Source organism: Stenella coeruleoalba, assembly GCF_951394435.1.
Source record: "Stenella coeruleoalba genome assembly, chromosome: 14".
In the NCBI taxonomy this organism is placed as follows: Eukaryota; Metazoa; Chordata; class Mammalia; order Artiodactyla; family Delphinidae; genus Stenella; species Stenella coeruleoalba.
Genome location: NC_137160.1, coordinates 42,842,181 through 42,855,078, shown reverse-complemented (window position 1 = coordinate 42,855,078; position 12,898 = coordinate 42,842,181). Strand labels below are relative to the sequence as shown.

Genomic DNA, 12,898 nt, shown 5'->3' with positions numbered 1-12,898 from the left:
TACACAGAAAAGTGCAAACACTCTAAAACTGTTACATACCGGGGTGGCGGGAGGGAGGATGGAAAAGGAAAGCAAGGATGGTCTTGATACTTTTCTAGCCCAAGTAACAGAAGAAAAAAGCTCCAACTTTACGTGGCAGCAGACGATTTCCTGAGTGCGGTTCTACTTGGGAGGAGAGAGACAGTAAAAGTTGGAGTTGTTTTGAAGGACACAAGCTGTCCTGACATGATATAACCTATTACTCATATTTTTTTTCTTTTTGTCTCTTTTCAATGTAACTTTGACAAGAACTATGGCTATCCCTATCTTATCTTCTTCCCTTGTAATATCCCTCTTGAGCTAAACAGAGAAATATGACCCCCATTAGATGATCACTTCTCTGCCTTTTCTCGGTGAAAATCCCAGAATTCTTTCTCTTTCCCTCCTCTTGGCAGAGATGGGAGAGTTTGGAGTAGGAGATGTGTGGGAACAATCAGGAGACTTGGCAGAAATAGCGGAGACACCTGCACCAGATGGGGGTGGTTGGTATCACTCTATCTTCTCCAGCTAATGCCCACTCTGAAGGGGGAACTTTCAGGACCGCTCCTTCCACCCACTCCTTCCTTCCTCCTCAAATATAACCACCTCCCCCCACTGCTAATTTTCAAATCGGCACAATGATTAATGACCCAGGCAAGCACTTAATTTCCTGTCCAGTAGTACAAGGCTGATTTCCAATAAAAGAACTCACTCAAGACAACTATTTCCTCTCTGCAGCTTCTAATCTTGTATTGAATTGTGGGCATTCTTCCCTCTCAGTGTGAAAGCAGAATCAATTTTTGAACTTCCATTTGGTGAATATTCCAAAGAATCACAGAATGCTAACGCTGGAAGGGACCTTAAAGGCAATGTAATTCGACCTCCTCTTTTCTTGCAATTCAAGCAGGACTTAAGAGGAAGGCTTTGCCTTACATCTTCTCTGTGCACTTGGTCAAGCAGCAAGTGAGGAGGGAATTACTATCATTAAAGCACACACCTTGGGTCCTCACTGGTCTCATTATGGAGTTACCTTTAATGAAAGTCAATTTTATTTTTTTAAATTTATTAAATTTATTTATTTTTGGCTGTGTTGGGTCTTCGTTGCTGCGCACAGGCTTTCTCTACTTGCAGCGAGCGGGGGCTACTCTTTGTTGGGGTGCGCGGGCTTCTCATTGCGGTGGCTTCTCTTGTTGTGAAGCATGGGCTCTAGGTGGGCGGGCTTCAGTAGTTGTGGTGCACGGGCTCAGTAGTTGTGGCTCGCAGGCTCAGTAGTTGTGGCTCGTGGGCTCTAGAGCGCAGGCTCAGTAGTTATGGCGCATGGGCCTAGTTTCTCCGCGGCATGTGGGATCTTCCCAGACCAGGGCTCGACCCGCGTCCCCCGCACTGGCAGGTGGATTCTTAACCACTGTGCCACCAGGGAAGCCCGAAACAGTCAATTTTAAATTGGGAACTAATCACCATGGGAGAATATTTCTGCAATTATGGGCTCAGGCAAAACAAAACAAGTGTCAGTCAAACCCTTCAGATACAGCAACACAATTACCATGTTCAATTACCTCAGGTCTCCTTAAACACCCACTGAAGATGTAATGAGTTGTCCTGATTAGAACTACATGTATCCATCACTTGTCTTATTTCTCAGAAATGATGGATAGATAACTCCATTGCTTCCTGTGAAATGAATTCCGAAAAGCAGAGGTCCCTCAACAAGATGCTAATGGCTGCATAATATAGTACCTTCTTTAGATGCATGATCTCCCATAGACAATTTTAGTTACAATTCAGGAAATGCTTCCTGGGTTGATCACAAAATTTTCTGAAATTCACAAGGGAGGGTATGCAAATGACAAGGAATGGGTTGTGTTGATGGTGGGTTGAGAGCTGGCAGAGTGACCACAGTAGCAACAGAGCATGTTGGAAGCTGTGAACATTAACACTGGACTAAAAGTAATGGACGTGAAGCGAAACACCCCAGTGTATCTCTAGCTCTGCTTACTAGTTGTGTATCCTTCCCCAAGTATTTTATTCTTTTTGAGGCTAGGTTTCCTTATCTGCAAACAAGCAATAATTAAGGCCTGCTGGAACATTGTAAAAATCATATTAAATACTAGACATGAAAGTACCAATCACACAGCACCTAGCAAATACTGGTGCTCTATAAATACTTCTTGAATTTAAGTATCTTAATTCCCTGACAATATACTTTTTTTTTAGTTGAAACATCTTGATTGCCATAAGCAACACAAACACAGGGATTTATATAGCATTTTATTACTATAAAAGTTAGCATACAGCAACCATAGGATCCAACAAGTCAAATTTCCATTGGCTCTGACCTATTCCCCACTCAAACGCTCTGATGAACTAAAAATCAGATATGGGTCATAAACGGCCACGGAACTTAATGACATCAATCTAAACACTGTAATGAGGTGAAGCTTGAAGGCTAGAAAAAGCATGGACTTCAGACCAGAAGAGCTCTACCTGACCAGCAACACGACCTTAGATTATTTAACCTTCCTGAAACTTACCCTCCTCGTCTATAAAGTGAGAACCCTACCAGCGACTCCACAGGTTGTTATGAGGATTAAATAATATTAGCAGATGTAGGTAACACAGCCAGCTAGAATCAGTCCCTCGACTCAAAGTAGGCAACCAAAAATGGGAATTGCTAAAAATATGCAGTCCAGGGGTCTTTAGGTGAATACTATTTCTCTGTTTCCACTTATTTTATAAAACAACTGTTCTACCTACTGCACAGATTTGTCATGAAAATTCAGTGAGATAATCTAGGAAGTTCAAAACTAGGAACTATTAAATGTCATCTCTATATTCAAGGCAAAGATACATTATGCTTTTGCACTGCCTCTAGGAAATCAATCCCTGGAAAACATAGTTTTTTTTTTTAATTTTTTTTTTTTTCTTTTTGCGGTACGCGGGCCTCTCACTGTTGTGGCCTTTCGCGTTGCGGAGCACAGGCTCCGGACGCGCAGGTTCAGCGGCCATGGCTCAAGGGCCCAGCCGCTCCGCGGCATGTGGGATCTTCCTGGACCGGGGCACGAACCCGCGTCCCCTGCATCAGCAGACGGACTCTCAACCACTGCGCCACCAGGGAAGCCCCATATGTTTTATTTTTAATGGACTGTTTTTAGCTCCAAGAGATGTCAGAATTGGGACTAACAAAGCCATATGCAATTTTGTTGTGCAGGACCAAATGGAGCTTTGGCTATAAACTTAAACTTCATCCACACAAGCCAAGGCAGATGGTGTTCACAATAAAATTTTTTGAAAAGTTACAATATGTCTATAAGTACGGGCAATTAATACACATTTTGCACTACAATTCAGTATCTGGTATACAAGCTTGAAAGTGGTAATGCAGGAAAATTCTGTAGCCCTGCGTGCTACTGCTCAGCTTATCCACTTATGGGTGCCTGAGGCCCACTGCTTCCCACCTACATTAGTCATAGGAAAGAAGGACAAGCTTCGCTTTCGTGACCTTTCAGATCCAGGTGATCTAAGGCAGAAAGTTACAGTTTCAAAACTGAAGTCTTCACTACACTTAATCCGATAATGAGTAGGGATATGAAGCTTCAAAATGGCCAAGAGCTAGAGAGCCAGAAGATACTTCCAAGGTTATAGGACGTCTTAGCAGGACGTTATTTTTCTACTGAAAACTCAATTTGTGCCCCATCCTTTCCCAGCCTAAAATTAGCGGGTGGTTTGCTCAATCATCACCCAGAGAACTCAGCCGGCCTACCACTCTCAAGTTGGACAGCACTTCTACTCTAGCTGGCTCTCTTGGAGACAGTATTTTGAATTTCCTTGGTTGAATGCAAAACACATTAGCTAACTAACCAAACAAACTGGAAGGAGGCATAACACAAGACCCAAACCTGGCAGACGTGATGACTGTGAAAACACTCTTAAATGCTACAGGGTAGTAGGGAATGTGACCCAGAGAGTGAAGGTGATTTCTTTAGAGTTTCAATATTTATTTGTCCATAAATATAGTCACCCATAATGTAGAACTAGAAAGGAATGGACAGCAAACCTAAATTCCTCTGGCTTGAAGGAGCCACAGCCCCAGAGAGGTCAAGGCAAGCATATAATCTGGTAAAATTTTTTATTTCTCCTATACTGAATTCAGGTAGGAGTTCTGTAAATATTCATTTTCATATTCATTCATACACTCTCTCTTTTCCCCTCCCTCCTCCTTTAGAAATGAGATGTTATGGAACAAGGGGTTAGGGAAAGAGGGGAAAGGCTCAACATAAAATGAGAAGACCGAGGTTCAACCCAGCCACTTAATGGCCATCAATCTGGCATAAAAGCTAATATATTTCCTCAACTATAAAATGGGAAAAAAACATGAGATGCTGATTTCTGGGGGTGAGTGCATGCACTTTGTTTTTGAAAGGCAATGCAAACTACAAAACAAAACAAGGAAACCATGATGCTTAAATACCTCTAAAACAACAGCAAAGCTCCTGAACTTTATGTAAGTAACAAAGACCTCTGGTTCTTTAAGGTTCTTTTGGATATTCTGGGCACCTTACATATAAGCTCTAGATGATCGGACTAGAATCTGAACCTCACGCAGAGGCTGTCTTCTATAGACCTGCAGCACTTCAGAGCTTTCCTGGAGCAGGTTAACAGCACAGGCAAGGGCAGCTTACTGGGTATGATGGTTGATCGTGTGTGTGTCAACTTGGCTCAGGCACGGTTCCCAGATGGTTGGTCAAACACTATTCTAGATATTTCTGTGAAGGCATTTTTGGGGATGGGATTAACAGTTAAATCAACAGACTGAGTAAAGCAGATTGCCCTCCGTGATGCGGGTGGGCCTCACGCAATCCCTTGAGAAATTAGACTGAGGTTTTCCAAAGAAGGGGGATTCTGCCAGCCATCTGCCTTTGGAAGCAAATGGCAGCTCCTCCGTGGGCCTCCAGCCTCCAGCTTTTGGACTTGCCAGCCTCCACAACTGCATGAACCAATTTCTTACAATCAATCAACCAACCAATCTCTATTTTACACCCCCCCCCCCCTTATTGGTTCTGTTTCTCTGGAGAAGCCTGACTAACATACTGGGCTTCACCCTTCTTAATTTTATTTAACACTAAACCATGAAAATTTATTAAGTCCTTTGCTTCCATACCAGCTGCTGATGTGAATGCTGGTCCTGTAGCCCATGATGATGGTTCAAGAAGCATACCTGCTATGATTCCTGCACACCTACTAGGTGAAAACACTGTCCTAGTGCTGCAGGCAGATCTCGGAGGGCAGGATTCACATTTCTGTACGTAAGAGTTTCTCTGCAGGCCTCTAAGAAAAACTTCTGAAATAAAAAAATGCTTGAGGAGCTATCTTTGGGGGCTCCAAGATATCTGGATGCAACTAAAAATTCTTGGCAGAAATGACAATACCCTTAAAAATGCAGCAGCTCCCCTCCCTTCCAGTGTCACTGCTGCCAGGTCCTCATAGAGCCTAGGGGCTCCCCACACCGACCTGGTGGGTTTTCTGAAACACCCCTTTCCTTCTCAGTTTGGCAATTGCTGTGCTAGGCACGGGGGATAGAATGGTGGGTGATATGGACAGTCTTAGCCTCTCAGAGGTTCTCGTCAACTGATGGGGTGTCAATCACTAAACAAACACTCAAAGAAATATGTAATTACAACTTGGATAAATGCTGTTTAAAAAAAAAAAAAGTTCTATGAGGTCAAGGGGATCTGGCCTTGTCTAAGGGGCCAATAAAAGGACTTCCTGAGAAATCACTCTGACCTGAGACCTGAAAGATGAGCAGAGGTCAGGCTGCAGGAAATGAGAAGACTGGGGTGACTGGGGTCAAGACGAGCGAAGGAAAGAAAAGTAGCGTAAGATGAAGTTACTAATAGACAGGGGCCTGTCATACAGTGCTTTGCAGGCAATAGTAAGAACTGCCCCCAGATATCCTTGGATCTCTTTTCCCCCTTTTCTTTAAAACTTTCTTCTAAATTTATGTGTTGTAAAAGTAAAGCATTTTTATTATAGCAACTCAACAATAGAGAGAAAAATTAATTAACTGTTAATTAACAGAGGAAAACACAGAGTTCTTACTAGGTGCTAGGCACCTGCCAAATGCTTTCATGCTACTATTAACCCTACAATACAAAGAAGTTTAAGTTACCTGCCCAAGGCCACAGAGTTAGCAAGTCCGTGCTGGATGTGGACCCAAGCAGTCTAGTCCTACAGTCCGGCTCTTAGCCACCATGCTAAGGCCACAAGTCGGCCCTGCCTCCGACCCTACTCCGTTAAGGACTGATGTAAAGTGTTTTACATATCCTTGTGTAGGTTTCTCTGTGCTCAAATATGTAAAATCAACTAGATAAAAGAAAATAGACATATATTGGAATTTGTTTCCTGCAAAAGGGAAATTTTGATATTTCTCTTATAAGCAAACAGAAGCCCCTTGAGTTTGTTTAACACGGCAGTAAGGCAATCAGATTTGTACAGTGGACCTTGAACAACACAGGTCTGAAATGCATGGGCCCACTAATACATGGATTGTTTTTCAATAAATACATACTACAGCATCCGCGGTTGGTTGAATCTGCAGAACATCGGATAGGAAGGGCTGACTATAAAGTTACACGTGGATTTTCCACTCCGTGGATAGCTGGCACCCCTGACCCCAACTGTATTTTATTTTATTTTATTTTATATTTTTTGGCCATGCCGTGCAGCATGTGGGATCGTAGTTCCCTGACCAGGGATCGAACCCAAGTGCAGTCTTAACCACTGGACCCGCCAGGGAAGTCCACCCCAACTGTATTTTAAAAAGATTCTCACACTCTGGCTCCCAAATGGAGGATAAGGATAGGGTGGGGCAGGGAGGGGTAGAGGGGAGAAGCTTAGGAGCCTACTGCAATCCTTGGGCATATGAGACCACATTTTCTTTATACATTCATCTGTCAATGGACATTTAGGTTGTTTCCAAATCTTGCCTATTGTGAATATTGCAATGAACACTGGCATGCTAGTATCTCTTCAAAATCCTGATCTCAATTCTTTTGGATAAATACACAGAAGTGAGATCGCTAGATCATATGGTAGTTCTATTTTTAATTTTTTGAGGAATCTCCATACTGTTTTCCATAGCAGCTGTACCATTTTGCACTCCCATCAATATTCTGCAAGGTTCCAATTTCTCTACATCCTCACCAACACCTGTCTATTATTTTCTTGATAACAGCAATTCTAGCAGGTATGAGGTGATTTCTAACTGTGGTTTTGATTTGTATTTCTCTAAAGATGAGTGACACTATCTGCTCATATACCTGTTGGACATTTATATTTCTTCTTTGGAGAAATGCCTATTCAAGTATTTAGCCCATTTTAAAATCAGGTTTTTTGCTATGGAGTTGTAGGAGTTCCTTATCCTTGGCATATTTTGGAAATTAACCCCATATCTGATATATGATTTGCAAATATTTTCCTCCATTCCGTAGGTTGCCTTTTCACTCTGCTGATGGTTTCCTTTGCTGTGTTGAAGCTTTTAAATTTGATGTAGTCCCACTTGTCTATTTTTGCCTTTGTTGTTCTTTTAGTGTCATATCAATGAAACCATTGACAAGACCAATGTCCAGAAGCTCTTCCTCTATGTTTTTTTCCTAGAAGATTTATAGTTTCAGGTCTTATGTTTAAGCCTTTAATCCACTTTGAGTTGAATTTTGTGTATAGTGTAATATAAGGATGCAATTTCATTTATTTGCATGCGGGTATCTAGTTTTCCCAGCACCATTTATTGAAGTAACTATCCTTTTCCTATTGTGTATTCTTAGCACTCTTGTCAAAGGTCAGTTGATTGTATATGCATGGGTTTATTTCTAGGCTCTTTATTCTGTTCCATTGGTTTATATGTCTATCTTTATGCCAGTACCATACTGTTTTAATTACTGTAGCCTTGTAATATATTTTGAAATCAGGAATTGTGATGCCTCCAGCTTTGTTCTTCCTTCTCAAGCTTGATTTAGCTTTGTACAGTCCTTTGTGGTTCCATATGAATTTTAGAATTTTTCACATGAGCACTTTAAAAACAAGCTGGTTAAAAGAAAACAAAGCAAAACCTGTACTTCATATAATCAATCTGATATGTTCCAGATTATTATATATTTTAGTGTAACAGATTACCATTTACCTAACAAGCATTTACTCATCTTCATAGGAAACAGTGGTTGCCATCTTTAGCACTGTCTAGAGCCATCTGAGCAGTTAGAATGTATGTCCAAGTGTCAGCAAGCCACCCACTCCCTAGCAGCCTGCCAAGGGCAGCAGTCCAGGATATTCACAGGCACCTCCCACTCCCAGCTCTTCCGCCCAATGCTTGAATACACAGGGCTGGTGTCTGATTCCCTTCCAACCCAAGCACTTGGGTGGGGCCAGGCCAGGGTGGGGAGTGTGTGTCACCGTGTGACCCCTCCTGGTCACACTGGCAGTCTTTGTATCAATTCTGTTCTGTTTCTGCTAAGGTTCAGACCTCCAGGGGCCTGCGTGCATCCTACTCTGGTCTTCTCACATCCACCCTGGAGGAAGTCTTGGAAATGCCCAGCTTGGTAAGTGGTGTTAATACCACCTCTGCATTACACTCACACAACTGTGCTGCCTCCCTTGTCCCACCTCCAGACCCCAACCGTCAGCCTGTCTCTTTTGCATATGATCTATTTTTGGACCCAGACATCCAACTGGACTTAGATTGAAAAGGCTACATTTTTGTTGAAACCTGGTCCCATACTGCTAGCTTCTTCACAGAAATTATCAATGATTATGTCTAATCACACTAAGTGGGGAAAAAAGTAACTACTCACTATGCTGAGTAAACAGCAATTTACTATATCTAGAAATGCCTAATTATTTGAATAAGTTTTGGGAAATTAAATTATGCTGGTAAAAATTAAGCTTAAGGATTACTGATACAAAAACCATTTTCAAAGTAAGACATTACCAGATGATAAAACACATGCATACTTATATTTAAATTTGTAATACTGAAGTAACAGATCAGACAGCTAATGAATAGTCTACAATAAAACAGTCTATAGTCTATAAGCAAACGAGAAAAGTAAAACGTATGAGCAAGTCAAACACAGGCACAGAGTACAGTCAACTGTCTCTTTTTTTTTTTTTTTTTTGCGGTATGCGGGCCTCTCACTGTTGTGGCCTCTCCCGTTGCGGAGCACAGGCTCCGGACGCACAGGCTCAGCGGCCATGGCTCACGGGCCCAGCCGCTCCGCGGCATGTGGTATCCTCCCGGACCGGGGCGAGCCCATGTCCCCTGCATCGGCAGGCGGACTCTCAACCACTGCGCCACCAGGGGAGCCCCAGTCAACTCTTGATTATCCAGGGACAGATTAATTACAAAGTCATGGCATTTGGACAAGGTTAAAATGACTACAAATAAGTGAAATGTCTATGTACTAGAAGACCATTGTTAGGAATCCAGTATTACTACCACAGCATGGGAAGTCCTCTCCAGCAATCACATTCATCTCATTTAATTTTTGAAATCTAAACCAACACTAAAATTTAGCAAAATTTTCAACTGCTAATTAGAAATATCATTCAGTGATAAACTAGAACAAAAAATTATGATATGAAAAAAGATAAAGGACATATTAATTCCATTTTAATCAATACTGAGTTCTTAAAATAGACTACAAAAATAGGAAAGCTTTTAGCACGTCTTCTCACTACAACCTTGATAAGGCAATGCTAATTTGGTGAAACTGGCAACAAGCACAGAATTGGTCTAAATGTTAGATGTCCTTTCCACTACGGTTATACTGTCTACTTTATAGTATACTCTGGGTTGGTTTCATTTTAACTCTGTGTTGGGTTAAAGTCTGGGAGTCCCCACATAAATTGCAACGTTTACCAAAAGCTGAAAATCATATCAATATCAACATACTGCATAATTTAAACATAACTGAAGAAGCTAAGTCAAGCGAGTATAGAATTTTAAATTAACAACAGACAGAGGCCCCCTTATGGAAAATAACATCATTGACCTTAACTGGTTTAGATCTACAAAAACAAACTCCCAATACAATTGGACCATCCTTTTATGAGAATTCCTTTAAGTATTCTGCATACATTTCATCAATATAAAGCAAATCCTCTTAGAAAGTGATAGATATTGTTAGAGGTAACTTAGTACATGAAAATGTGTCCAAGTCCTGGTTGATGGTTCTTTTGTTTCAGATCACATATAAAAATAAAATTCCAATACACCCAAAGAGTTTGGGCTTTCCTTTGGGGTCAGGAGAACAAATCGTTTATTGTTCTGTTTATTTTTTTTAGTGCATTAATGTTATGGGAATCAGAGAAATGATTGACTGATTACTCCCTGGTTGTGTTTCAGATGTTGAAAAGTAAAGAGACATGGTATCACTGGATTTTAGAGAACTTAACAGAATATGATTCAAGAACTTTCACCGAGGTTCCCCAAACACAAACTTAACATTAGAAGAATGTTGATAAAGCAGAGTTGAACTGCAGGGGACAACAAGCTTTGCAGAAGGCGGCAGGTCTGAAAAGCACTTCCCCCAAAAGGGAAGGAGGTCATCACCGGGTTAAAGAGAAGGGAAGAGACAGGGTGTCAGCACCATCTCAATTCAGTTAGTTCAGCTCAATCTGGTCTTGGCTTCGTTCACGCTACATTTCTGTTTGGAGAGAATCTGGAGAAGTCTGCATATAAACGCCCGCTACGAGAGCCAGGTTTGAGGCCTTTAATTTATGTAACTATGCATACACTGTGTCTCCAGACTGCTAGCAGTGTGCATCCAAGAATAAAAAAAAAAGAAGCGACCTTAAGACGATTCAAGATAAAAAGAAATTGTTGAGAGAATAAAAGATTAAAGTTTAGTAGCAAGAACATTAAAAACAACGAACCAACACACATAGTGCGGTTCTGGCCTGTGGAAAGCACTGCTCCGCGACCAAGGAACTAGCCTCCTGTCCTTGTGCAGCAAGACCCTCTCAGGACTCCAGGTGGCTGCTTGTGAACAAAGAAACAAAAGGGAGCTCATGGCGGAAGTAAGGAGACAAGAGAAATGTGAAATGGAACCAAATTTAGAAAAGCAATATTTTCAAAGGTGAACGGAGGCAACTGTACTCACTGGATAATAGGGGATGAGTTTGGGTCAATTCGAAGGGACTTCTGGAAGAGAGGAACTATTTTCTTCTTTAGAAAATGCCATAGGATGCACAAAACAAACAACTACTTTAACTGAAATCACAGGAAAAGACCAAATGGATGTCAATTAAAAAAATATTTATGGGGCTTCCCTGGTGGCGCAGTGGTTGAGAGTCCACCTGCCGATGCAGGGGACACAGGTTCGTGCCCCGGTCTGGGAAGATCCCACATGCCGCGGAGCGGCTGGGCCCGTGAGCCATGGCTGCTGAGCCTGCACGTCCGGAGTCTGTGCTCCGCAAAAGGAGAGGCCACAACACTGAGAGGCCCACATGACACACACACACACAAAAATATATATATATATATATATATATATTTATTTATTTATTTATGTATTTTGTGCAATGGATAAAATTGGAAATGAGTACAATGGAAAAAGGAGTACAACAGGGTTTATGAGAGAGGTTCTGTCCCTAGAGCGGTAACAGTGATCTTGAAAACAGCACAACCGAAACTGGGGCTAGCAGACACTTATCCTGGTGCTCCTTTCATGCCAGGTAACTACTTCCTTAGTCTGATGACCTCGACAATGTTCCATTACATAAACATGCCTGAAAAAATTCACTAATTGTGATCTATCACTGTCATGAATTAACTTCCAGGAAGGTAGGATCTGGAAGTCTGACCCAGTAGGACATTCTAGCTCTGCAAATTCACTCCTGACATTCCAGAGAACATGACAGGGAGTTCTACCACAGGAAGGAAACACTGGTTGAGGCCTCCTTGCTAATTTGAAAACTACTTTTGGAATCTGCAATTATTTCTTAAAATAGAGGTTTAAAAATCTCTGAATTCAAACTAGATTTTAATTTGCCTAGTTTAAACCTGTTTTGAAACTTTCGTAAAAAGCCACGAGGAAATGCTCTAGAAATTATCAAAAGGCTACATTATGCTGCTTGATGAGAAAGAGAGGCAGAGGGCCAGGGTTTTGCCTGTGATTAACAATACTTGTCTTAGATTTGGCTAGTGGATCTGTCTCAAGAAGTTCCATTCTTTTGAATGAATCAAAACTGGGTGATGACAAGAAAACTATCCATACTTCACATTACCATAAACGAAATGAAAAGTAGGCAACGTGCGACCTCAGCCTAGAAAGTCAACCAGAGTTCAATTTAAACATGAATATTAAGGAAAATCCTCCTTTCCACTTTGTAAATATGTAATTTACCCACTCAAATAGGATATAAAAAGAATCAAATATATTTACAGTATAAATAACTATTAGCTGGTACTTTATTTTTTCGGCTAATTAGGTCATTAATGAACATTAACTGCAAGAAATCCATGTAAACATCATCTGTTTGGTGTGTACAAAGAATTCTGTCTGAGGACAAATATATTTCACAGAATTTATCATATTTAGTCCATTTTCCAACACATAAACTGCCCAAATGTAGTAGATATAAAATAGAACAGATTTTATTTTAAACCTTCGTTATCATAAAACTGAACTTACACACATTTTAAATGTTGGAAGGACTGAAATTTTCATGGTCCTCATAACTTCTCCATAAAGTTTACCAGGACAGGTATATATAAAGTTAAACTACTCCCTTCAAATGCAGCCATTTCTCTAAATAATCTTTTAAAATTGTCAGGTTTTTCTAATGTTTATGGCTTACAGGCCAAAATCACTTATTAAATAACTAG

At 41.0% G+C, this 12,898-nt stretch overlaps 1 protein-coding gene across 2 annotated transcripts in view; it reads right to left on the bottom strand.

Annotated features, from left to right (window-relative positions):
- GAREM1 (GRB2 associated regulator of MAPK1 subtype 1) overlaps nt 1-12,898 on the bottom strand; it is a 209,143-nt gene that overhangs the window by 79,325 nt on the left and 116,920 nt on the right. Inside the window, exon 1 of one of the 2 annotated variants that reach the window (XM_079943354.1) lies at nt 5,234-6,472. The exons of the other annotated variant lie outside the window; for it this stretch is intronic. The gene's annotated coding sequence lies outside the window, so the exon portion shown is untranslated. Of the gene's footprint in view, nt 1-5,233; nt 6,473-12,898 lie in introns of those variants that run through there. 2 annotated transcript variants of the gene reach the window in all.